This window comes from Phasianus colchicus, chromosome 14, assembly GCF_987193195.1.
Source record: "Phasianus colchicus chromosome 14, bPhaCol1.hap1.1, whole genome shotgun sequence".
Taxonomy (NCBI): Eukaryota; Metazoa; Chordata; class Aves; order Galliformes; family Phasianidae; genus Phasianus; species Phasianus colchicus.
Genome location: NC_143449.1, coordinates 4367474 through 4395283, shown reverse-complemented (window position 1 = coordinate 4395283; position 27810 = coordinate 4367474). Strand labels below are relative to the sequence as shown.

At 39.9% G+C, this 27810-nt stretch overlaps 1 long non-coding RNA gene across 2 annotated transcripts in view; it reads right to left on the bottom strand.

Moving 5' to 3' along the window:
* Positions 1-27810, bottom strand: part of LOC149915975 (uncharacterized) — a 471330-nt gene that overhangs the window by 60154 nt on the left and 383366 nt on the right. The window contains exons 5-6 of one of the 2 annotated variants that reach the window (XR_016470940.1): positions 26276-26360; positions 14888-16839 (exon numbers count right to left, since the gene is read on the bottom strand). This is a non-coding gene — a long non-coding RNA (uncharacterized LOC149915975). Of the gene's footprint in view, positions 1-14887; positions 16840-26275; positions 26361-27810 lie in introns of those variants that run through there. The other variant, XR_016470937.1, reaches the window with a different exon arrangement.

The window sequence follows — 27810 nt, the reverse complement described above, 5'->3', positions numbered from 1 at the left end:
CTGTTTGCCTGAGAGGAAGAGGCTACGGCATGGTTATTCCAACCCAGCTAAATGTTACTAGTGTATGCCCTGTGGTTATGATATTCTGTGGAAAAAATAAATAAATACACTGATTTGAACTATATGATCTAAGCAATTTATATTTTAATGGCAAAGGACCCAATTATCTTAAGCCTAGATATTCCACACCTGAACGTTTTCACTGAAGACAGAGAAAATATCATAGTGCACTGAAAGAGTTCTATACGTACTGGTGAATATACAATTTTTTTTAAGGAGATTCCTGATTAGAACAATGCATCTGCAGACCTGTGAACACTTCCACTGATTCTCTTGCAGGCTACCTGCCTTGGGAGAAGGCACAAGTACTACCCATTTCTGAGAGGAGCCAAGTAGCAAAGGCTGTGCCAATAAAGCTAGAGGCATCTCTGGTGGTGGAAGAAATGCAGGAGCAATTTCAAAGCAGAAAATTGGACTGCAATAGTTTGGATGCACTGGAACACGAAAAGAGTTGTCTGTCCTCATGCAGCACTGAAGAAAACATCCAGAAATGCTGTGTGGAAGGAGGCAAAGACCACAACTGCCCCCTGACAAACCAGGTCTGGTCCATACCTGGCAGCCAACACAAAGCATTTGACAGGCAGCTCATACCTTGCCCTCCTAGGTGTTGCCAAGACCCTGTGCCTGCTCCTCAAAAATCACTGGCAGCTGCTGACAAAAGGCCAGTCCCCAGTCCCCAGCACAGCCTGGGCTGGATTCAGCTAAGGGACATCCTGGTCCCCAGCCACTGCTTTGTACAGCCACAGCTCGGTAATCACTGCAGTGAAGCAATTAGAAGTGATAGCAAAGGGAAACATATTTTGAATACGGTAGCTGAGAATGGGCAGATGCCTGGCTGGCTTATAAACATTTTTAAATGATGTCTGACTGGGTTTCTTACTCTCAGGATAGCATTCTGTTCTCAGTTTAGACTAAAGAGATTTCACAGGCTTGGAATGATAGGACAAAGTGTCATTTGTTTTCTTACAGACAGAGCTGTTTCCTACTCAGCCTTTGCCTCAGAGGTACAGTCGTGGAAAGACAGAGAATTCGAGCATTTCTGCAGCTGCAGATTGTCAACGTTGAAACATAGTGTTGGCCCTTTCAAATGCCATCTGTCTAATGAGAGCAAGGTCTTCTCTTCCTCTTGCAAATACTCAGTATACTTTGTTGTGTAAGAGATGAAAAATATAGAAATATGCAGGACTTAATTCAGGGAGAATGAGAAGACAGGAATATATTGTAAGATGGAAAGTCAGGCTTCCATTTCCATTTACTAAAATAAGAGTAAGGGAACAAGCAAGTGAGGATGAAGTAAGACGAAGTTCAATGCTAATAAAAATACATATTTCTTCCCCCCACCAATACAGTTAACCTTTCAAGTCAGTAAGTCATCAAGACCAAGCACTTAACTTTCATAAAAAGATCAGATAAACGTGGCACAGTTCTCAACTCCATCTAAGGTGACACAGAGGGACACACAGTGGTGGCATGCACCTCCTGATTTAGAGATGCCAGGCTCCAAAGCTACATAGAATGAGCAAAGCTAAGTTTAGCCAACAGTACATTCTGTCTTCATGGCTGCCACAAAGTGCTTCAGGCCAGGAAGAATCTTCTGCTACAGCAAACTGCTCGGTGAGCATTTGCTAGGAAGTCCTGCAGGCTGTCCTACCTGCACTCAGCATTTCTACAGCAAGTAGATGTAATCAGAAACATGGATGTATTTGAGAAATGTGGAAGGTGTCACTGTTGTACCTTCCAGTAGGATGTGGTGCTGACCACTTTCAGAAATTTATGTAGGAAAATGACTCATCTTCCTGAGTATGGCAATCCCTATACACCTACAAAAAACAAGACTTCAAACTGAAAGCCATAACCTTTGTAAGCCGCATGGTCTCCTCTTTTGTGTGCTCTTTTAACATAGATATATATTTTAGTCCACTCACTGACAAAAATCAGTTCCAAACCAATTCTCTCCAAATACAAACATCATCCTCAGGGCTGAAGGATTTAGCTTCAAACTACAAGATACAAGATGTAGCTACACAATCTTCAAGTAATTAAAAAATGCATTAAAAAGAAAACAAAACGGCCACAAAAACATCCCCTTGAGTTGAGACACCAAGAATTTCATCCTACTTAAATTCTTCCCATTTATTTCATTGTAGCATTGTGCCAAGTCCTTTTAATGATATGTAGAAATAACTTCTGTCCTTGAAATGTGTCTCAAGAAGAACTTAAATAGATCAATTATTTCAATGATTCATCCCAGAGATTTTTTTTCTGTAAGACTAAACACATTTCTGTTATGATATCAGATGATTAAACAAGATCCCCTGTCCTAGTGTAAATTAGGCCAAGTAGAAAAACTCTGTGGAATTATTTTCTATGCTCTTAGATTTTTCTGTTCTGTGTTACACATCTCCTGAAACTAGACTTTGTCAATGAGGGAAAACTCACTGTTAAACCGAATATGATCTATATTATCTATGCTTCTAACAGGAATTTATCGTCCTCTTGAGGGGAAGATGCAGTTCTTCAAAGTTTAGGAAGAACAGCCACCTCAAATGCCCATGTTGGCGTGGGCTTCTGGAGCAAGAGGTGACAGATGGCAGGAGGACTAGCGACTTGCTACTTTACAAGGACAAAGCCGAGTGCCTCTCCATACAACCCTTTATTTTCTTTGTACTTTTCAATCTATTTTCTCTCCTTTCTGTAACCAATTCAACAGGTGACACATAAGGCCTCAATGAACTGAACCGATGCAGAAGTTTTGTCGCGTTGCTTTCTACCATACTCACCTACTTCATTTGTCTTTCAAGGTCCATGAGTTTAATGGAACTCATCTCAGATCACTGTTGCTTTAATTTTTCCTCATAAAGAACTGGAACAAGGTACTGGCCCCTTATCTGATACTAAGGCACTGGTGGAAGAGGACAAATGATTTGTGCTCAAAGACTTCCCATTCCCAACGTAATAAATCGGACTCTGCTTGCTGATGATTCAGCGCAAAAACCACTGTTACACTAAATCGTGCAGCCTCGAGACAGACAAATCACACTGAGCCTAATCTCAAGTCAATGAAATGATTTCAGTGGACTTACTGGGTCAGTCTACTGGCCACACACAGAGCTGAGCGTGATGAACAGCCCTCACCTTCAACAGTGGCATTCTATTGCAGGAAATTAGCAAAATAGTTTGATTGCTTTTCCAGTCTAATTACTAAAATTGGATTTACTTTTGTAGAGAAGCACCCAAAAATACCCATAGGTAGATAATGTTTAGTTGCACATATCATGCAAAGAAGCTGAACTGAGCAAAACAGCAGCAACATTTCAGTAGGAGATGAGAAAGAAAATGTTTCCACTATTAATTTATCCCAATAAAGAGTGGCTTTGGTTTTTAAGTACAGCATAACATATCTGCTGCCTAATTACAGCAGGCAGTGCATAAACGGGATTTCCAAAACCAAGCATTACATTCAATACACTTTTCTGCAGTTTAAAAGAGCAGCTTTACTTCTATCAGATGCTCTTTGTTTTTATGACAAATACAACTGATGCCCTGAAGATATTGGACAGCATTACAGCAGATTACAGAAATATACTCAGCACTGAAAGCTTACCTTAGAAAAAACAGACAAAGAACCACTGAATTTAGAATGATATAAAATGGAGGCTAAAACAGAATTTTTCACAACATCCCTAGTTTCATAGCTGCTCTAAATCAGACAATAATTATGATAAAATTAAGTATCTGAATACAACAAAATTACATACAGGTGTGAAAATTGGCATATTGCAGCGTCAGAATGTCTCACAGGTACTATTAATCCTCCCAGTACCTCTGTGTTGTTGCTTCATCCACAACAAAAGCAAGCATCTTATGCTCACTGAACCTCCTGCATGGCTGAACAGGTGAAATACCTCATTACCTTAATTGTTCTAAGATCCATGTTGTATGAAACAGCAAGGCATTACTGTGATTCCAGGTGCAGGAAAAGGGACAGAGAGGAGTCACTGAAGAAAACCAAGTTTACCTGATTTACAGCCTCAATAATGTCTGAACTATGCTCCACCATCCATGTTGACTATTCTCTTAGGCAACTGCAATAACAGCAGCCAGAAATAGGCCATTAAATCATAGATAAACAGAGGAACCTAGTATTCTCTAAGCTGGGTTACAGATTCCATAGCCGGGTTACCGTGAGTGCTGCTTTCAGCCGCTACTTTTGAGAATGTGTTCACATGGGAAAACTCGTCTGCTAGTGAGGAAGTGTGCTCAGCAGTGCCTTAGACTGTGTTTCAGTTTTCTTACATCTTTAACAACAGAAGAATGCTGTCACTTCTATCTGCGTGGTAGACAGCATACCATAATATCTTCCATTTCCTTTACGTTTTATATCTTATCGCTGTTAGGGAACAAACTTTCCTGGGAAGGGGAGACATCTTTCCAAGGCTTGTGAACGGGCTGCTCTCACACTGCTGTCTCTATGTCCGCACCAATCCTGCTTCACAGCATGTCTCACCAGGCAGAAAACAAGTTTAGGTGATCATATTTTGCCCCACCTAGGCTAACAAGCCACTCCAATGGTGTGGCTTAAACCTAACGCGTTCTCCTAGTACAGCTGTCATTTGACTCAGCCACTGCTGCACTTCTGCAGTATTTCTATGGGACAGAAACAGAGCCAGAGAACAGAGGTGCCAGAACATCATCTGGCCTCACAAAATCTGGCTGTAGTTTTCAGCTTCCAGCTTTTGAATACACAAATATTTCACAGTTGACAGTCAAAAGAACACATTGAATTGTGCCTCTTTATTCCATTCTGCACCAAACTTTATCTGCACACTTTCCTTTTAAGTGATTAGTTACTGCCACACACAGCAGGTAGGTTGAAATCCTTTTTCATCCCTGCTTAGCGTCTCCCTACAAGGCTTACTTCCAAAATGATTGAAGACAAGGGTTCAGAAACAACAGACACTGGCAGCCTGCCAGTCACACGCACCCACACGGATGCAAAGTTAAAAATATATCAATTCCTGCCTCATGCAAGTAGGGGGGGTAGGATGGAGAGGGCCGACAGAACGGATTGAGAGGGAGAAGCGTATATTCACAAAGGGCAGTACACATGTACGTGTCAAGCAAAAGGCCATGAGGAAAGAACGGGAGTTTCTGGCACCGCTGTGTTATGGAGAAGGTGTCTTTGTCAAAACCACTGTTTGCAGGGACTACGTATGCTTAGAAATCTGTACCCGGAGTGGGATGCTCACCCCTCCCTTCCCTTCCTCTGTTAAAGCCACATGACATACTGCCAGTGAATACCAGAAACACAATGTAAATGTAGGTGAATCCTGGTTTTAGCTGATCTAGGGTTAGATTTGACCGAGGATCAATGTGACATTTGTTTTCTGTTGTCCCCGTGTCCCAGCTGGGCTTACATGAGCCCTTTTCTGCCTCTTTTTTCACTGTAGTTGAGCTGAATCTTGAAGGTTGTGCTTTCCTCCTACAGAATCCAATATCATCAACATCATACTGCGAGGAAAAGATCTCCCCTGTCATTTTCTTAAGCCACATCTTGTTTTGAGTCTCTTTTTGAGAGACTTTTATTACAAACAAAGCAAGCTGCCATTTTTAACAGTTTGAAGTCATTCAATGTCAAGGTTTTAAACCATTCTAAAAGCAGCACTTCAAACTGTGTGCCACATTCATTAACAAGGATGGGCTACAGAAATCAGTTGCATAATGAGTATTGTCAACCCAGTGGTGCTCTCCTCAATGTACCCAGTAGGAGTGAACCTTCTGCAGCAAGTTACTGGGATTTGCTAACGCCAGGACCCCAGTCAGCAAAGCAAATGGAAAGCTCTGGGAATAACAACTGTACAAACAGCCAAAGAAAATGTGGGTTGAATTGTACATTGTTTTTATAATAAAAAAGTCAAGTCCTGAAAAGTTTGAGGTTTTGAGGCAAGGAACTGTAAAGACTGGACAGGGCTGAGGTTAGCAGAAGGATATGTTTGTAATGCTAATAAACTAGGTTCTGATTTCTGGCATGAAGGGGGTAAATTACAAACTGATGAAGCTTCTCCAGAAATGTGATTTCTATTAACATTAAAGCAGCCATGGGCATATACTGAAGGGAGAAATTGGTCTCCAGAGTTCGCTATTTTAACCATCAGTCTAGTGCAATTGCTGGAAGAAAATAAATGATACAGCAATAGCAACTCTAAAGGCAGACAGAGGACAGGAAAAGGAAAATATTAAATAAGAACAGTCACTATGGAAACTGTTGGATTTTTAGTATTTTAACACCTGAATGACTCAGAAGTGGTAATAAGACAAGGAGCCTTTTGTTTTTAGAAGGGAAGTCGGTTAAATTTTGCCCAACCTGGGGCAATTCAAAGATCTTAATAACAGCACATGTGAAGGGATTTCACTGCTTCAGATCATTTTCAAGAGCAGGTTCCTAGCTAGGAAATGTCTCTGTCGTGCAAGTGCCTTGGTAAAAAGGCCCAGCAGAAGTCTGGAGAATCTGATCAGGGAGGCAGTGTTTTCTCCAGGCTTTCACAGCAATTCTCCCCCAGCACAGCTGGGACTTGAGGAAGTTTTCTTGCTGCTGCTGCTAACACAATGCCCATGAGTACCAGGTCTCCAGGCTTTGCAACTATGCTTCATAATAACCAAATTAAGAATTAAAAAAGATCTTATATTACCTTTCAACTGCAGAAGAGAAACAAAATCTGAAAATAAATCAAAATATTCCTAAATTAGGGAATTTAATTTTCGAGGTTAGTTTGTTCAAGTTACAGTTCCTATCTATGTCTGATCTAAAGCCAGGTTCACAGCCAGGGTAGCTCAGAGGGCACATTTGTGTCTCAGTAAAAGACAGACATTGCTGTAGAAATGATTGAAATGTCTTTTTGTTCAATGCTCTGTTAAAGAGCTAAACTGCATGGATGTACTTAGGTTTTGATACTGGAGATGTACAATAAAGCACTACTTAAATGATTACCCAGAAAAAACATCTCTCAAATTTTCAGTCACACCGAAGTTAAATTCTTTCTAATGTTCTTTAAGGTGTTTACTCGTTCATGAGGAGACTGAAAGGAAATATTATGCTCCTTCCTCTGTTTCTTTTCCCTTAATGCCTACACACAAGACACAAAGCAAATCTGGGCTGCTGCCTTGGTAGTCTTGCTACCAAATGCTACTGGATCATGTAGAACATAAAGCAGATGGAGCACATTACCAACAACTTGTTCTGCCAGCCAGCCACTCAGCTGAAACCATCCATATCTACACTTACTGTAAGACAGCCATATTTTTTTGGAAGAAAGTTAAACTGGGCAGCACCGAAGCCTATGAGACATTGTGTGGGAAAGCTGAGGTAAGAACACCAGAGATAACCTCACCAGCTTCCTCTTCTGAACAGTGACATTCAAGGAAAGAGGCTCCACATGATGTTATAACAAGTCATGGCTAACAATAAGCAGAGGAATGGTTCAACTTCACTCATGATGTGAACGCTTTCAGGTCAACAGCCCTGATTTCTCTACTGTACCCATGGAATATTATGATGATGACTGAAACCAATTCAAGCAAAAACAACAAAGAAGAAACAAACAAAAATCTGTACAGTGCAGTGTGATAAACCCAACCTCATCAACAACTTTCTGAGAACTATATCACAAAGAGAAGCTTTATGGGGAGACCAAGATGCACTGAGGCAGGAACTATGAACGCAGGACAGCCAATACATCTGAGTTACACATAGGCCCTCAGAAATGGGCTGTGCCATCCACAGCGAGTTAGCCACAGCATTAGGAAAAAAAAAAAGCCCAAGTTCTCACACATTGGATCATAACATATTAGCAGAAGTTAAGGTTTGGTTTATGTGTTTACAAGAAACTCCGCAGGGAAACCACGCAGTTGTTGGAAGCCTGCTCCCCAGTAAACCGTAGGCAGCAGCACACTGACCATAAAGCAGCATTAGCATCAAAGATAAAGGAGACTTCCAGCACCAAACTTACTTATGATTACGATCTAGTGCAAATAATTTGGGTTCTTGTCTACTCTTGGTCACAAATATTTATTTTCAATAGATAGAATATAGTCACATTTCAATTAATGTGATACACAAAAAACTCTACCAGTTGTTGCAACAGTCCCAATTTTCCAAGACACACAGCAGTGCTTGCTAACAACAGGAAGGCAGCTTCACACCCTCATGCTTTGATTAAATAGCAATCATGTTATTTTGCTGTTTTGCTCACCAGGCATCCCACACATCTGTTATTTCAAAGAAAATTTATGTTTACACAAAGGCTCAAATAGGACTTGAAGAAGAAAGGGGGGGATGCATGCAAGATTTCTAATCTCATCATATTTTAATCTCTGGAAAAACAAAATTCCCTTTTCAGTTAAATAAATTTTGTTTAAAAGCACGTGCACAAACACAAAACCCAAACAGTATTTCAGCTTTTAAAAATGCATATAATGAAGTGAAATCAGAGTAATTCTTGTATTTTAAAATTTGGCTAGTAATTACAAAAAAGATCAATCAGCAGCAAAACGAATGGGAAGGAAAATTAGCATCTTCAGATTGTTCATTAACCCAGGCTAGTAACATATTTTTGTGCTTTTGGCACTGGCCTTCATTTTCTTTTCTGTTCAGAGCAAATTTTACAGATGTGCTGTGATCAACAAAATAGATCAGTTTTTGTAAAACCCTGACATGATTCAGATGCCAGCTTTTTTCCTTCAGGTTCTTTTAATCTGCTCTCCAGGTCCTTATTTATGCTCTCCCTTAGATATATGTAGCTCTTCACAGAAAGCAAAATTTCCTATCATGTCCTGCTTCGGTCACAAAATATTAAATTCTTTCCTTATCACAAACCATGTGTTAGCTTCACCATTCAAAGTGTTTATGAAAAAGTGCTGTGAATTCCTTGCCTTTGTGCATCAGTCAAATTCCAAACCCACTGCATTTCTGTGGGTGTACGAGCAATTTAAATTTCAGCAATTTTCTGTTAGCATTACCTTTTATTTCCAAGTAGCGAGGAACTCAACTAAAAGTGATGATGGGAAAACTTCAAAGACTTCAGAGCTCGAGTTTGGCTTGGAGGTTGATTCATATCCTATTAAACACTGCCGCAGAAGTAATGTTCTCCATCGCATCAGACCTGTTTTTCCAAAGCCTTTGATAATGGCAGAAACACAAGACCTGCCACAGGGACCTTGCCCTTGTGGGTTGGCTGATGGGCTGTGAAAGCCACGGGTTCTTTCCTACTGCAGCGCTGATGCTCAGCCAGCCGCCCGCCAGCACAGAGGGCAATGGCTGCTCACTGCAGAGTGCTACAGAAAACACGCTTCACATTCCCAATTTTAACACACCATTCACTAAATGAGGAGAGAGTGAATGAGGGCCAAAGTACTGACTCAGATGAAGATGTGTTTTCTTCTACCTACAGGGTGACTCTTACATTACCTGGATTGAGAATGCTACGCCCCAGCAGGAGATTATTGTCATTCCCATCTTTCAAAAGGGAATTAATGTTGTAATCAGGAAATTTACAGCCCTATTAAACGTCGAAGGGACTGAAATAAGCTCCAGTTTCTGGTGTTGTGCGTGAGGATCTTATCTGCAAATACCCCTTGAAACAATCTGAAAAGGAGCCAGATACCTACATCTAGCCACTAATGAAAATAAAGTGACCAACCGAACTACTGGATAATGAAATTAAGTATTAAACTAAAATGAGAAAAGGACTATAGCATAAAATTAACGACTTTTGTGATGCCTTTGGTGAAGCATGTCTTTTTCTCAGATGCTATCTGAGGCAGTGATAGCAAACGATCTGGGATGGGTCCAATACCTGCAGCTAGCACTATTCAAAAGGAATTAAAAAAAAAAAATTTTTTTTATTTTGTAGCTTAATTTTCAGCTTCAGTGCAATATCACACCACAGGTTCCAGCTCAACAAATATGATTTCTGGAAGGGGCAGACATTTTTCACTCACTTCTACTACATCACCGGCTGCAAAGAGAGAAGAACTGGAGCCACTGCAAACTGTATTCCAATAAGACATTAGTTAGATATATTGGCTCACTTAATTCATATGAACCAGACCTTGGTTTCTTTCAAAAGATAGAAATTAAAATAAATGAGCTGACTGACAGAGAAGGTGAACATGACAACAAATTTGCCCACTAGAAAAAAAATCATTGAGGTTACTCTTAACTATTACAAATGGAGCAATGCTGAAACAGCCCACATAAATCCCCTCCAGCTGAACAAATCAGAAATGTGTGGCAGAGAATTTCTTCTAGGAAATGCTGGAAATGCTACAGAGCCCCATCGCTACAGAACTTCAGTGCAGAGGAAAAAAAAAAATCTTTTGAGAGTTTGGAGAAGATTAAAAAAAGGTTTCTCGTGAATGGAGATTCCCACGCTGAGCACGAGCTGTGACAAACAAGGGCTCCGTGTAGCCCAGTCTGCCTGGCATGGCTCAGCCTTCTGAAGAATGGTGATTCCTTTTATGAATTATCAAGGAGGATTCTCTGAACCAAAAATTGAAACAGAGAGAATCTGAAATAACTCTGCTCCTAAAATACCTTAGAGGAAGCTTTTAAACCGCTTCCCACAGCCACATACCCAAATTTCTGTGTTTAGGAAAAATGTGATGAAACATATTTTAGGGATAGAGTTATGGTTCTGAAGAAACTAGTCGTAAAAGAAGATAAGCAGAAGGAGCAAGACTCACCTTTCAGTGATTGACAGTGACTTTTAACAGCTTGAATCTTGACATAAGCACTTCAGCTAAATGCTCATCACTGGCAATGCTTCAAAGGAGCGACCTGTCATAACCAGACTAATGATCAGAATTGGAGAGAAAGGATGATAAAACTTGCCTTTTAGAGAAGTCCTATTTATTGACATACTCTTGATATATTATCAGCTAAAGGCTGAAAACGCGAGGGAAGTCTGAATGTCTCAGCTGAAGCAGAAACCTGAGTACACAAACAATAACCCAAAGGTTTCCACCAGAGTGCAGCACTCCGGGGATGTTTTTCCCCAGTTGACTTCCTGGGACTTCTTTCTGTTTTGCCACGAAAACAAGTTCAAGGAGAAAACGTACTGTCTTGTATTTTGTGTGAGGGTTACCCTAACTGGACAGCTAGGATTAGATTCAGACCTAACAAAAAAGAACAAAAAAGAGTCAGCTGAAGTCACTGCAAGCAGGAGCCTTTATGTTAGTACTGCATTGCCTTATGGCAGAACATATTGGCAGAGGGGACTGGAATATGGTGGGATTTCATTCACTGACACAAACAACAGTTCTTCAGTGACCAAACTCTTATGCTTGACATCAGTAGTGGACTATCTGGTCATCTTGATTCTTTCATTTTACAAGCCAAAGACAAACAGGCTTCTGTCTGCTTCCCAGGGCAGCAGCTTTATAATCTGCTGCAGTTTATTCCTCTTGCTGTTTCACTTGATGCCATAATTATTTTCTCATTTCTAAATTCACTATTAATTTTAATTAAGCTCATCTATGCTCATTAGCTTAGCTAATCTTTCTTCACTTTCAAGCATACACACACACCCCAGTCTTCATTTTGATACAGTGTTGGTGTGAAAAGCCTTATGCAAAGAGGTAGAAAGAGCCACATATGCAACAAAGTTAAAGGGCTTACAACTGCAACTAGCTGAGGGTTTTTTAATTAAGATTTTCCTGTTTAAAAAAAAAAAAAAAAAAGTCAATTAGTTGGGATCAAAACTTTTCAGAGACCTACATCCTGTTTAATAAAATGTTCATCAGAGGTTTTCTCTGGTGAAAAGTAGAGAATAATCACTAGCTAATAAAAATCAAACGTACAGGTCATATCTCATCTACAACAGAGGAGGTGCTGAGCATGCTGCGTTTGATTAGAAGAAAATTCAGAATCTACAGCTGCCAACCTTGTATATCCCTAGCTGTGAAACTACTCCAGTGCTCGTTTCCATCAGATGCTCGAGATTCCCTTCAGTGCTAAGGCACAAATTCCAGATCTGATATTTTTTCATGCAGCTGAAGTCTTGTTCTGAGCTGTCTCTTACGATTATTTTCCTAACTAGTTATATTCTTTAATGAAAGACTAAATGAAAGATGAGATAAAATGCAATAATATCAGTAATATGTAATAACAGGTTTTGTTTTGTTTTTTTCTATTTCCTGCTCACAGATTTTAAGTGACGCCTCAAAATCTGAATGGACCATGAGGTTTTGCAAGGAAGCTCTAACCTTGCCTATGTCCTGCATATAGAGCAGTATTCTCATATAACTAATGTGATTAATACCAATTAACCAATTCAGAAGCTGCTGAATCAGAGAAAATCGTTCACGGGCTGCATCAGTCCTTTGTTTACTCTTTCACTTTGCTACTTCAGCTTCTTCCCTAAGCCACATCACTTATTTTATGCTAGTGCCATCCATCAGACTCTTCTATCTACAATAGTCTGCAGAAAAACAAATAATAGCCAACATAGACCATGTTCACAGTACGTTGTCAGCCAGTGTCCTAACAGTTGCTAGTACCAGATGTTTCAGAAGATGATAAAAAAACCCTACAGGAGGCAGATGTGATACAATCTGCTCTAACTCACACACAGAACTATATCAGGTCCACAAAGTTCAACTATATCCTCAGAGATTTTAAAATTGAGGCATATTCCAGTATTAGCACTTACTCATATGAAGCCTCACCAGTCATATTCTATTTTTTCACTTTGTCCCCTTCCCTCCCAGCTGCTTCTGATGTCCATACCAAATCAGAAACCCACTTCACCTACAAACATCTTTCCATACATTCAGAAGAATAAGTGTCCAAAAAATGGTTTAAGAAGTTTTACAGTGCTCTGTTTAATAAGGTACATACATTTAGCACACAAGAGATTAAAGGAAGATTGAGACAAGTTGGCATGGTTGTTAACACTAGTAGAGGGAAGCAATGTCTGTAGTCTTGCACCAACAGGTCATATTCAGGTCTTACACTTTCATGACAACCAGTGAAGCTGCATGAAATAGGCATTTACATAAATGTTGCTGTTGATGAACAACTCCATGTTTCACTTACTAAGGCCTTCATACACTTTGAGTGTAAAACAAATCTCTAGGAGTTGTTACAATTAGATCTCAACATCACCTGTTCTCTTTGGGGAAGAGAAAATATGTGAATTGCATCTGAACACCCTGAAGACTGTAGAACTCATATTCATGTATTCAATTTCATGATCATCTCCAGAGGATAATGAGACAAAATAGAATATAGTTCTCCTTACAGCTCATTCTAGGTCTCCTATACTTTCATCATAGGCTGTTTTTCCTTTTTCTTTCTTTTTTTTCCCTCCTCTCCTTTTTCCTAGCACCATTTGGAAGAGGCCCAAGACTGCTTGAAGGTGAGTTCCAGGAACAATATTTGGTTGGAGACAGTTTAGATGTCTTTTGGTGATATAGAAAATGTCCTTGTATTCCTGCTTCTCTTGAATTATGTTACGGATGTTGATACGGTAGTATCCCCAAGCTTTGAAATGATTACCCACTTACACAGACTCACAAACAGAAAAAAGAAAAATATGGTAGTCAGCTTCTTCTAGCCCCAGCTCTGCTGTAGATTTACATTCACCTGCAGAGACCATCAGAACTGACCAAGAAGGGTGGGGGTGAGCAGTGGGTGCATTACTGGGGGAAATGTCAGCATTTCAAACTAAGAGCAAATTCTGTTGTCATGACAACGTGATGTAAAGTGTTTTCTTAAAGAAAATGATTGCAATTTAATTGAAAAAGAAAAACTCAGTTAATAGAGCAATTTTGGATGATGTGTTTTATGAGGTTATGACACGGATTAAAATACAACATATTACCATAAACAGATTTCTAAAAACCTTAGGCAGTTGCTTCACAAAACTGACATTCTGTAAAAACCTCATTTATCATTAGAAATGGATTTTAAAAGTCAGACTATTTTTAAAACATTTCAAATTAATTTCACATATTTTCTATGAGTTATTCAGAAAACATTTGATGGTTTGCTCCCTCATTTACTCTGTAAGCTATTGATATAAAGTAGCTTGGTATTTTATGCAGCACAAAGCATCTGTTAAGTGCTGTAGAAACACAACGTGCTACTGGCCTCCAACCCCATAATTGCAGTGGTCAAAGGGTAGAGGAAGGCAATATCATTACCCCATTTCAAAGCAGGAGCAGAGACACAGGGCATGTGAAGCCAAAGGCTCAAAAATCACGTGCAAAGCTTCCAGCAGCACTGGGAATTACATCAAAATTGCTGTAGTCCAGTTCTGTAATTTACAATTCCATCTCCATCTGAGAGAGAGATGGGTGACTATTCGCCTTCAAGCACACTTATTTTTTTCACTGAGTTTTGTTATTAAAGCTTTTATCATTTAGTCCTGCCTAAAAAAGAATTTTTATCACCACATGCAAGTGTGACCCATGCCTTGGGGCATGAACTGGAGCAGAACAGCAGTAACAGAACACTGAAGCAGCCCTTGCTCACTGGCCATTAAAATGAATAGATTACATCTCCCACGGTGGCAAGAGAGAATGCATGTTTATGTCAGTCTAAGTGACCTTGTGTTGCTTAGATGAAGCTGGAGAATTCCTCCTTGCTCCCATACTTCCAACAGAAAAATTAAAAAAAAACAATTTTTTTTTTTTTTTTTAAAGAAACAAAAAGCTGGAGAACAGCTTGAGCTTGCTTTCATTTTCCCTTCATCAATACATTCTGCTTCAAACAAAAAAGAACCTCAAACATTTAGTTTAAAAAATAATGAATTAGAAAATTTCAATTTGAAGTTTTACTTCACAACTTCCAAACAGGATGGATCTCCAGCAGTAAGTTGGGAAATGTGCCCCTAAAATGCTTGCTGCCTCTGCAGAAAAACATCTTGGCAACCGTAGATTCATCTTGCCTACAGCTGAGCACAGGAACCACATACCCTGACATCTGGCATTACGCTGATTTATTTACTTCTGGGAATCAGCACAGGACAGAGTCCCATGAGAATGGACAGGAATGGGCAAAGAGAGTGAGCTAGGGGAAAGCCCAAAAGCTTCATGTTAGTGCCGTGTTCTTCCTGCATAATTATTTATTTTTAAACATACGCAAGAAACTCTTCACACTCTTTTTGGTGAGAATTCACTAAAACAGAACTCAGAGAAGAAGGAATGGCAGAGAGGGAATGGGAAAATTGAAGAGCAGATCATGTTGGAAAGTGCAGAAAGCGGTTTGAGAGCACTGCTGTGTGCCACAGTGCAAGGACTTCTCAGTGGTTTTTGAGGGGGTTCAGCATCTTGCAGGATCAAATTCAATATTTTCAATAAGCTGCAGCATCTAGATCTGAAAACCCCCTAGAAAAGGAGTACTGAATCCAGTTCCATTTCAAGTGAGGGATAAGAGCAATTTACTGGAAAGGTACATTCTGAGTAAATACTACAACTATTCTGATATAAAATATTACTTGTCTTGTTAAAAGCTTACAAGCTATTTGTCATCTCAATGCTCTGTTCCCTACAATATCAAGATCTGAAAAGCTGTGAACTTCCAGGCAATGAAAACACAGTTTGTGTTAAGAAATTATCTCATACACAGAAAAATGGCTTTGCAGCCTGTTCCTGAAGAAAGTGATCATGGTCTCCTGGTCTTCTGCAAAAAATCATCTGTGAGCTCAAATTACACGTGATGTAAAAAGAGGGGTGTTGAGACTTACAAAGAGAAAGCCACCTTTCTCTTTGCAGAGAACTGCCAGCAAAGCACAGAGCAATCGCCCTCCAAGCTGGAGCTCTGAGAAGACAGAACGAGCTCAGAAAATCTCTCTGAATGTGCAGCACAGAAATTTGCAGTGAAGCCATCTGTATGTCAGATGTGTCTTGTTCTGCGTCTGTCAGGCTGGAAACTCTCCTGTGTGATCCCATCAATGAAGGGCTGGAACAGCACTGTGTGATTAGCTCTGACACTGCTAAGACTTCTCCAGTGGTTTCCAGCAGGAAGACTGCTGTGCACCATGGGCTCTGCATCACAAATAAATTAAAAAATCACAGGTCACTTCTTAGTGTTCTGCTGGTTACCCAAAGATCTTAACTCACTTGCAGGTTTGTCCTCCAACTCTCTTCCTTAGTGGAAAGGGCAATGTTTCCTTTCCTCTACCTCTTGGTTATCTTATATTCTGAGGATTACAAACTGCACCATGTGGAAATGCTGCTGAGTCCATGTTTACACAGCACCAAGCAGGAAGGGACTCTTGAGGACAGATGGTGTCTCTGATGGTCACTGTAATATAACAGTAATATAACAGTGAGGTACATCTCCCCAAAAACTACTGAGGACCACAAAATGATTTTTAGGAAATCCCAGCAAGTTCTTAATCAATGATGCCTTCTCTGTGTCAGTTCAGAATCTTATCTGATCCCCCTGATGTTTCAAAATGAAGTTTTAGTACTTCTTCCTCTTCTGAGTATTTCGGAGATATAATTCAGGGTCTACCAGTGTTTTTTGACCTAGAAACAAGATTGCAGAATAAGAACCTGTTTCTGCATTTGGTGTACACACTAATAATCCTCCACAAAAGAGCAGTTCAGCTCACTGAAATGATCCCCTTAGAATTATTGCAATGGTGGGGCTCTGCAGGTGGTCCTCCAGATCACACTGAACACAGCCTGGCTCTCAGATGCAAGCTTCAGGTTACATCAAACCAGCAGTTGGAAAACACATCTTGTAAATTCCGCCAATTTGATCAGTATTAGCTGAAAAATAACCCCAAGATATCATTTTAGAAAGGAAAATGGAAAGAAAACACATTCACCATTCTATTTACTAAAGATTTGAACTTCTAAAAGCATTACTGTGAGAAAAAGAAGGGAGAACACATAATAGACTCAAAATTATCATCTTATCTCCCCAGTCGCACCTGTGGCTTTGTTGACACAAGGGTACATTACAAGAGATTATCAGGGTTCGAGCTAACCTTCATATCTTTATAGCATCAAGTGGATGTTAAAATCAGCATCACAGGCACAGAAGATCCTATTTTGCTCAGTTAACTGCAATAGTAACATCTTTTCAACATATGTCTCTGAAATACAGCTTGCGAGAAGGTAGACTGCTTCTTGGAATAACAAGTGAAAAAAAGCACATGGACACTTTGCTAGAAAACAAGGAAGGAATTTGAGTTATGTCAGTGAGATCAGTAGGAAATCAGCAGTAAGCATGAATAAAAACTCCGGGATTTGACCCTAAATCAGCTTACAGTTTTCAACAAATTGAGCTTTTACAATCTGGTGGAAGCTCTAATTATGTTGTCATAAAAAACTCAGCATTGTTGAAGCCTTATTTCTGAAGGCTCCCAAAGAGGCATCTATAAAGGATTTTCTTTCTCTTTGTGTTCTGATAACAGACAATATATGAGGTGTCAGATTAGAGTGAGTAATGCGGGACAAGCTACCTTCATCACCCCTCTGACAAGGAAGCCAATAAGCAATCAGATGGCTTTTATTAAGTCATATTAAGGGCAGAAGTACCTAGCTGTGACCCCTCAATCTGACAATGGTTCCACAGAAAAGGATGATTAAAGGATGTATTTCATAGAATGGTATAAAGGCTCTCAGCTCCAAGCATGAAACATGCCTTTAAACGCCTGAGTTCATGCAATGACAACAGCAGCACATCTAAAAGCAATTGTCACAAACATTGCTTGGGACATTCTTCCATCTCACATACCAGAATCACTTTGAGCTTCAGGGAGACAGCACCCAAATTTCAGAAAGACAAGGAAAATCTGTCTCTAAGTTCACAGAGAACAAACGCTTTGAAGAAATAGCTCAGCTTCAGCAAGCTTCTGCCAAAGCAAGGGAACTGCCATCCCAAACCCAACAGCATTCTAGCAGCTCGCTGATGCCTTTTGGCACAACTGGCCTTCCTAAGAGCACTGCTGGGCCAGCCCTGTGCACACACTGTGCCTCCAGCACAGCCCCAGGGACCGGCTCCCACACCAACAGCTGCCCCAGGCCCTGCAGGCCTCACCCAGATGTAAAACGGGGACTGCCTGGGCACCAGGGCCACTGGCTACTCTGCTTCGGTTATGAAAATATGGAGAAACACAGCAGTTACATTTCCAGTTCGAACATTTCAAAGTGTTCGGCTTTTCACTGAATTGCAAATGCTGACACGAACAAATCTGTTCAAAGGCTGCAGGTGTAACAGCGCAGGCCTGGCGTTCAAACCACTGCACAATCCGTAACGGTGTTATTATCCACTGGCATCAAACATAGCACATTCAGAGTAACTCGGTGTACAAGTACAAAAACATGCAAGAAAGACATAATAATGCCTGATAATAATGATAATTTACCTGGTGTAGGGAACCTGCTTTGGCAGGGGGGTTGGACTTGATCTCTGGAGGTCCCTTCCAACCCCTAACAATTCTGTGATTCTGTGATAATAATAATAATAATTCCTGATCAGTGTTGTTCAAACCCCCTGAAAGTTGCCACTACAGACATCACCTTCAGCATGGAAAGAGTTTATTTCCAAGCCTCACTTTGTATTGTGGAAAGCATTAATATTAAATAAAATATTTGCTTCTACAATTTTGGGATGTTGTTGTTTCTTAAGCAGAACATACATTTCTAGTCTGATTCACTCAAGAAATTTCTTTAAAAATTAGAATCAAAGAGACTTTTCTTTCAGAAGTGTTTTAATGAACTGATAGAAGAACTGTCTGCTGTGGGAAGCCCATCAGCATTCACTGCAAGTGGAAAGGTGTCAGCCAGGCTGACATACTGACAAAGCTCCATCTTCCACATGTATAGTTTCAATTCCCAAGCACAGATTGGTGATGTAAAACCATATAGTAAAACCATATAGTGCTATGGCTGAATTCTCACTCAAAACTGGTCAGACCTAAGTTGTGTCTTACCCAACATCTTCAAATGCCAAACAAGAAACAGAGGAACTTATCAAGTTAAGGCTCTTTTGGTTCACTCTTTCACCAGCATCGTTTGTTACGGCAGGTCCCGAGTGCAGAGCACACCTGCAGCATGGGCTGACATTGCTGTTGCAAACAAGCTACACAGACAGCAGAAGCAGAGCTGCTCTCCCTGAAGCTTAGAGTGCATTGCCAGATTTTAGTGAAGATAGTTTATATAAATAAGCACCACAAGTTGTCCATTCACTGTGTTAACATTTCCCGTCTCTGTAACAGTACTCACACTCAGTCTCACATACAGAGGATGATGAAAGCATGGCAAAGGCAGGGTGGGGAACACAGGAGGTAAAAATTTAAAGGAAAAGAAAAACCAAATGTTACATTTTGCTGTTGAGTAGGATAAGATATACCCCTTTTATCTGTCTGTACCAAAGACAAAATCACAGAGAAAGAATACTATGCAGCGTGCCAAGTAGCACACGCAGGATAAGCCTTGCACTGTAATTACATGCAGGAGAGAGCTGGAGGAGGAATAGCTTAACAAGAAGAAAAACAGAAAGAACAAGCAAGGAACACATTTTCAGGCTATGTTATATTATGAGAAAGGCGGTGTTTAATCACAAGAAGAATCACAGAATGCCCCAACTCATTTCTAGCAATTTGCACTGCCTGCTCCCAGGCAAAGGACAAGCCCAGCTGCCCCAGCTGCATCCAGCTGGGATGTGCTTCCTCTAGTGTTGGTACATCTACCAGATCACCTACCTTCCTCCCAAGTAACCAAGCAGCCATCCTGGCATGTCACTGCATGCACTTATACCTGATGATATACTCTCAAACAAAAACCCTGCTCATCTTTTAAGCACTGCCATTTCAGTGTGCCAACATATTTTATTTTGGGGAATAGCCTTTCACCTAACACAATAAGATGCATGTACTCACTTGGTGCCTAGCTACTGTTTCAACAGCACTCTTAGCAACAAGCATCCTTTGCTGGGGAGGCAGAGAAGTTCTAGCTGCTCAACCTGCTGCTGGGCTCAGCAGGGTGCTGTGCAGCATCCCATCACAGCACTGGCCACACACTGGTCCCACCTCTCCCCACTGCAGTGTCTCCCCTTGCCCTGGTACCAGCTGACACAGGGTTTTGCCCTTCTGTGACAGTTCAGTTCAAAATAAACATGAAAACTCTCCATCATGTTTGACTCATTTTCAGTCATTTGTTTCATGTGACAAGACTGCTACTCCCAGGCAGTCTCATTATCTACAGCAGAGATCAATGCAATATTCTACTTACCTGTGATAAGCTACTTCTTCAGGCCACAACAAAACCTATTTTGTAAGGCATTTCTCTATGTTGTCTATATATATAGCAAGTATAGACCTCTCAAAAAATTAAAGTAACCTTTATACTTCAACAATAAATCTAATATCCAGCTGTATGCACATAATCCCATCATAGAACTAATATCATTTATGGATTGCTCTTTCAGGTTTTTTTTTATATATCATTATTATAGTAGTGATAGCATGCTTAACTATGTCTTATATCTGCCCAGCGTATGCAGCTCTAGCTGTACCATCGGATCTAACATGGTCCAATTTCCACATTCTTTATGGATAAAATCTTGTCAACCATACCTCTGCAAAAGTCCTGTCCTTTCTAGGAAAAATCCTTAGCTGAAGGTACAAGTCGTGAAGCAAATCTTCACATCTTCAGGAAATTGTATGAGAAATAAAAACACTGCTTATGAAAACACTGTATGGGAAAACAAATTCTTCTGTTTTGCTGAGTACTGTCTCATAATAAGATTTCACAGTTTTTAACACATATCCTTCAGCATTCAGTCAGAGGAGGTACTCAGAAGAGAAATTACACAAGAAAAAACATGGTACTTTCTCCATTGGAATTTGTAATTTACTTTTTTTTTTTTTTTGTATGAAATTAAAAAACAAATTAGAAAACATGAATAAACAGTAAATGTGAGTTTTTCACTGAAAAATTACCATTTGCTGTTCAGGGAGGTAATGTTAAAATGAATGAAAGTATCACCTCCAATTGTTTATTTCATGGGAGAGTCATCTTCCCTGCATGTGTTCAAGAAATGTGGATGTGTGGCACTGAGGGACCTGGTTTGGTGAGCATGGTAGTGATGTGTTGGACTGGGTGATCTCAGAGGTCTTTTCCAACTTTAAATGATTCCATGATTTTTTTAAAAAGCTGCCATCAACTGTAAGTGTGCGTTATCCCCAAACTTTTAATTAAAACTTAAAATCACATTTCCTATTTTCCAACATTCTATTCCTTTTTTCCCTTCCTTCTTCTCTTTCCTCGCTTTCTATAGAAATCTCTCCACTTCAAATTTTAAATTCCTCATCTTTTCAGTGATAATCTCACTGGAAAGCCTTCCATGCACTTGCATAGGTGTGATCTGAGAATGCAGGGAACAGGGTTGTCCAACCCTCCAAACGTGCTGCAGATTTAATCCTGGAGGGCCTGGGCTGAGCCCCAGAAATACTGAAGCTCAACAGGAGAGCAAGCAGACACCAGAAGGGCTGGGGTCACTGCAGGCTTAGTCCTGGTGTGAGAGATGTCCCACTGCAGCACAGCCATGCCTACCAGCACAGCCCACTAGCCTCAGCATGGGGAACAGCCCCAAACTACACAAAGATGGAAACACATCAGGATTTTGCTATAGCTTCCTTATCCTTACAGCAAAGCAATGTAGAAAAAAATGTTGGTTTTGTATGGTAATATGACTCCACCAGATTATCAGAGAAGTTGAGGCCAGACCTCCTAAATGCCAGCTTTGTTCTACCACCCCCCTACATATTTACACAGTCACAGTTTAAAAAGAACTAATTAGTATGGTATGAAAAAGCACAAACCCAAAGACGATATTTGGTGCATTTCTGCACTGGAACCTGCAATTAATTACATTGTGTTGAAGTTCAGAGAGGTGTATTGCAAAAACACCTGATTAACACACTTGCTTGGGATTCTTTAGGGGTCACCAGTAATATTGCTGATGTTATTTTGATGGATGTTTCGCTTTCTTTTAAGTGCATTGTAATTTTGCTCCAAGTAAAAAGGAACCACACAGAATGTTTTATTTAAAATGTTCAAAGAATTTTCTAATTCTTTCCCCTTCACAGCACATCTCTTGTTCTGGAAACCTTTTTATAACATGGAAATTAAAAACAGTAAAGATATAGGAGCATTCATAATGCATCGTTTAGGTGATATGTTTAATTAATGTGAACAAATTCATCATTTCATTCTGGTTATCAAGATGGCCTAAGCGATGCAAGATTTCCATAAAGCATGAAATTGGTGCCACGGCCTACAGAGCTCTCTTGCAAACTTACTTCAGATGCTTTATTGCACTGAAAATTATACTATATGCTTATTTTCATGTATGTGTGCTGGCCTACACATATGCTTATTAGGAAGATGAGTTAATAGTTTATCAAAATAGTATAAACAAACTTCTCAAACAAATTATTTGGGCCAAAATGGCAAATTTCACTTTAGAAAGGAAAACAGCATTTCCAGGGTTCCTAATGTGAAGCAGGTACAGTTAAATCGAGCAATTTCCTATCTCATCCCATCCCAATAACCTGCCCCGGTCTTCTGAAATATTCATGAAGAATAATTATTGCCTTTTATGGTCAAAATAAAATGCTGTTAATGGCACGCTATATTACAGCAGTTCCTAATATTTTCCCCCAGCAATCACCCGTTTATTTGACTTGCACTTGGCTCCAGCTTATTATTGCCCTCAGTCTAATCAGAAGGGCACACTGAAAGAGGAAAAAATGCTATTAGGATCAGTATTTATCATAAGGACACTGATTTTTAGAATGAATGGAGGAACGCATTTTTGGCAGAAAATGTGTTATCTAACGTTAAGTCTGAACAGCCTGAGATCATGTTTATCCAAATCACCCTTGGGTATAAACCCACATTTATTAAACAGAGTACCCAGGGAGTTGATGCTAATCCCGCACTGCCTCTCCTCACAGCTGGATTCCCAAGCAGTGGCCAGCAGGGAGGTATCCTTTGTAGAGATTATCCGCCAGCAGCAAAGCGATGTTTAACTCGCAGCAAGACTTTCAGATGTTTCAGTGCGCTGACTGCAGCAGACACCAAGGAATGACAACTTCCCTCATCGCTTTGCCTCTCAACTGAGTCCTTTTAACTTCTAACACTTCGACAGAAACCCGGTCCTGACCTTCCTGGGAAATGTCACCCACCAACGCTTTCATCGGGTGCCTGGGGCCATTTGCTCAACTGGAGCAACAGGACCAAGACAAAAAGGAAAGCAAGGTAAACACAAGGTGATACTCTCTTTGCTTTAAGTTGTTTTTGTTTGAATTAAACCAAAACACTCCTCCTCCTCCCAAGAGAAAGTCCTAAAACCCTTGAGAGTTGCAGGGCTTTTCTGTACTGCAGTCCGCGAGTCTGGAAGCCTTTGGAAGATTCCCTTGCTTTGCGGATGAGAAAAATACTATGTGAAGATCAACTCTATCTAGCTAGATTTTTAAAATTAATTGGTCTAAATGTAGTCAGTGCAAATGGGTCTTTCACTAATAAATGAACAGGGAAATATAAACTTCATTTATTTCCTGACAATAGTTTAACTGCAGCATTTTGTATTAATCCCCCCCCAAATAGTTTGCAGTTATACACGACTGTCCAAAAATCTTGTATTAGACAATTTATTATAACACAAGAGATTAATATTTTCCTTTCATCGTTATTATTTTCAGTGTTTTCCTTCATTAGAAAAGGACACAATTCAGGGGGATCTTAAGCTTCTATGTTAAAACCAGAGACCATCCTCAGACCCCTCACCCATGTAAGGTGTAACTTAGAGCTAACATGGACTCTCATTAAGGATGCATGGACCGTCATGACTTCTTACATCCTCTGATACAACATCTGGCTACAGTTGGGTCACTCTCAAAACATGCAGATGATTCCTTCTGCACAGGATAATTTTAAAGGAAAAAATGTGGCCTGCTTAAGCAAGTGAGCTGTGTAGTAATATCACCATTCTTTCTTCTACTTCTCTTACAGAATGAACAGACAAAAGCCTGTTTTCTTCAGAGTAGTCTCTGCAGCATGACTTTGCATATGTATAAGTCTAAGAATAATATATGGCCCTCACTCACAGCTGATTTCAGCAGGAGTTACTTCATCGTCATTGCCTGACAACTCAGTAAGACACAGCATGCAACAAAACCTATCAATTCTCAGTGTTGTGCAGGTTCACTTCAGCATCCCTTCTTAATTTTTAACGCATGCAACCCTTGAACACAGCTATTTGCTATTACAGGTGAGGCAGCACAAGCATATGGTAAGTGGAGGTCCAGTGAGCTGGAACGTCCTGTTTCAGCTGATATTCTGCAGAATTGTTTGGCTGTGAGAGCTCAGCAATATATTTTGATAGGCTTGACTATGCAGCTATAGATCTAGTTTGCTTCCCACTCGGATATTGTTCATGCTTCAGTTATCATGCACAAAATTAGAGATAAGCAATATTAAGCACAGCACTCTGTACTGCAGTTCTGCCCAAGAGGGCTGATAACGGATCCCAGTCTCCTTATGGTTTTACAGGAAGCTGAGTGACTGCATGTCTGGGAAGCAGAAGAAGATAAGTATTCTGGGCTTTATGTTACTGCAGTGTCTGTCACATCCCTCTTCACTGGGAGCTTTCAAAGTCTTGGTGGAAATGCTAAAATGGAAGACCTTTCTACTAGTGCTATTTCAGTGAGGAAGCCACCGTGCTGAAATAACTAGTAAGGATATTTTAGCAGTTTGCCATGCAAAAAAAATGCATGATTTTCAGAACATGACCATTGATAGCAATTAGCATGTATTTATAAACTGCATTCTTACCTGACTCTTGCAGGATACATAAATAACATTTATGTATGGGCTTCGAAGCCCACAGGTCTCTTAATTTTATGGAGGTTTGGTCCATTAAGAACAGTAAGAATCACATACAGTTCTCCCACCTTTTATTGCCAACTCTTTAGAATACTGCTCAAGAGCCTACACCCTGGTGTTTCTGCCCTTCTCCCTTTCTCTTGGAAGGGGATTTTCCTAGAAAAGTTTTAATAAGCTATCACCCATACTGTTAGAGAACATAGGCTAGGTGTTCTCTCCATATTTAATCCGTGGGGTCTGATACTTTCTTTAAATGTCTGCAGGTTTTAGTTGTACCCATACCTCCCAATGCGTGTTGGTGCACCCTACGACCACAGCTGAACAAGCCCTTTGCCCAAAAACAAGCTGCCCTTTTGCTCTTTCCATACAATGTAAAAGCACATTATTAAAACATTGAATCAAAGCAGTATATCCAAAGAAGAACTGCAACAAAACATGCACCCCACTGTACTTTAGGCAATACAAGTATATCAAGATCCACAACAGGAGTCAGTTGTTTTCTTGAGCATTGTCTTTCAATTGTGCATCTCAATTTCAGGGCAAAAATTCCAAAGCTTCACGTATTTTTATTGTCACTGCTCAGTCATCTGACTGCTCAGTCTCAGACATACTGAAACCAAAACTATTTTATTGAAAGGGTTTGCTTTCAGCTCTAAAATTGTCAGGCTTTCCAAAGAAAAAGGGAGGGAAAAGTCAAACGTACTTTCAGATAAGAAACTAAAACGAGGGAACACAGAACCACCACACTATTTATATCACTATGGCATAGATTTTTATTTTGATTTTTTTAAAATAAAGAGGGCATCTGATTAAGATTGCTAAACTGAAAGAATCTTTATGTTACCTACAGCTCAGACTATAGCGTGATCTGACAAATCATTTCTCACAATAACAAAGAAGCTCATTTTCCAAACCACTTCTAAATGATAGCTGCAGATGAAGACGTTTCCAATGGTTGCTTTATTTTAGAGCGCATCAGCCCAGTTCTAAATGAACACAGAACACCAATTACTTCTCTGTGCACTTCTATCCGTCCAGCAAATTACAAACTTGATTTCACTTGGGATATAGAAAAAGAGCCTCAGCAGATGCAAATATGCTGACTTACCATAAATGAAGATCCAGTTCCTGCTAGGAAATGAAAACCATCTACATAACTCAAGTGTACTCTAAGTCTCATGAAAAGATTCTGAGTCATCTGACTGATAAACTACATTAATTTAGCTTGATTGTTCTATTTAATCTAACGATTGCCTGGAAATCTCGGGGTATTTTTTGTTTGGCGCAAAGAGAACAGCGTACTCACAGGAATGTCAGTTGCCTTCATGGTTGGTTGTCCTATTTCAGAGCCTCAGAATCCCCCATCAGCTGCCCCACACAATCCTGAATTCCTGTAGAAAGAAAATCAGACACAAAAATCACACATTTAAGTTACCTACTTCAATTTTCTTGATCCTTATAGTCATCCTGTTTAAAATAAGACTGTGTTCTAGAGGGTCTGCTCGTACAAAATGTAAGTAAAGAGGCAGTAGTCCGTGCAAACATTGTTGAAAGGGTCAGTATTACATGCACAATGTTTTCTTTATTCTGTGGTCACTTGATAAGCAAGCATCCTCTGGATTTTCATCTGGATTGACACTGGTACCCCAGTGAGAGAACTGCGTCGTCCTTTATCTGAAACCCACGCCAGAACTGTGAGAAATTCAACAGCACTGGGGACATGCAGTCTATCGCCTTTTAAATGCCTCTGGGTTTCTCAAAAAGATTTTAATGGAATCCAATGAGAACGACTTTGATTATCCCATGCTGTTTCAAAGATGCCACAGCCAAACCACAGAGACCATGAATTTGAAAAGTAGCAGACAAATCTGGGGGAGAAGTGGCATTTGCTAAGATTCGTAAGAAAGATTTATATTTCATATGACTGGCTGTATTTCAGAAGCTGTCATTTCCAGGAACGTCAGTTGGAGGTATTATTACTACTTATACAAAGCTCCAGATGCATTACAATGTTTGCGCAGACATTAAAGACAGCAGTGAAAACAAATGGAAAGAAAGGAAGTAGGAGGCAAAGGACAGTATCTTCACGTATACAGTCAGGGTCTTGCTTAGACTTAATTTGAAGGTTTGGATTTACTTTTCCACATCAGCTCACAAGTTAATTAGTTTTGCTCATCAATTTCCATTCTTGAGAACAATATATTTATGCATGTTTTGGATGAGAGTCATGTTATCTTGAAGCAATTACTAACTTACAGCAAACTTGTTACAAATAAATTCTAGAGCCCCATTATCCCAAATTCCCTTCTGCTGGTACTGCCTGTTGCCCAGAGCCTCTCAAGACACCCCAAGGTTTTCCTCTTCCACAGAGAAACCATCATATCCATTATTGAAAATGTCATAGCAGAAATATTGTTTTGTTACTACCCTGCCTAATGGCTTTCAAATATAACATTACAAACACATTATAAACATCAATCTTGAAGAGGCATTAAAAATTCAAAGAATACTAAATTACCACGTGTAGGTGATCTAGAGTGATTATAAATTAATGACCATGAAGAAAGTTGAAATTCAAAAGTTCTCAAAAGGTAAATGAAGAGTTTTGTGGAAAACACTGCAATAATAGACACATCTCTCGTGGCACCATCTTACCTCATTTTTGCCAAGTACTGGTACATGGTTTTACTCAACTAAAATATCCAGAAAATTTCAGAGATAATTACTCCACAGCAATCCTTGTCTTGTTTCTTTAATCATTCAACTATTTTGTAAGCTGTTACACAATTCTAAAAAACACTCATTCCTCACTTTATACTGGACTTCTAAAAATGAGAAATC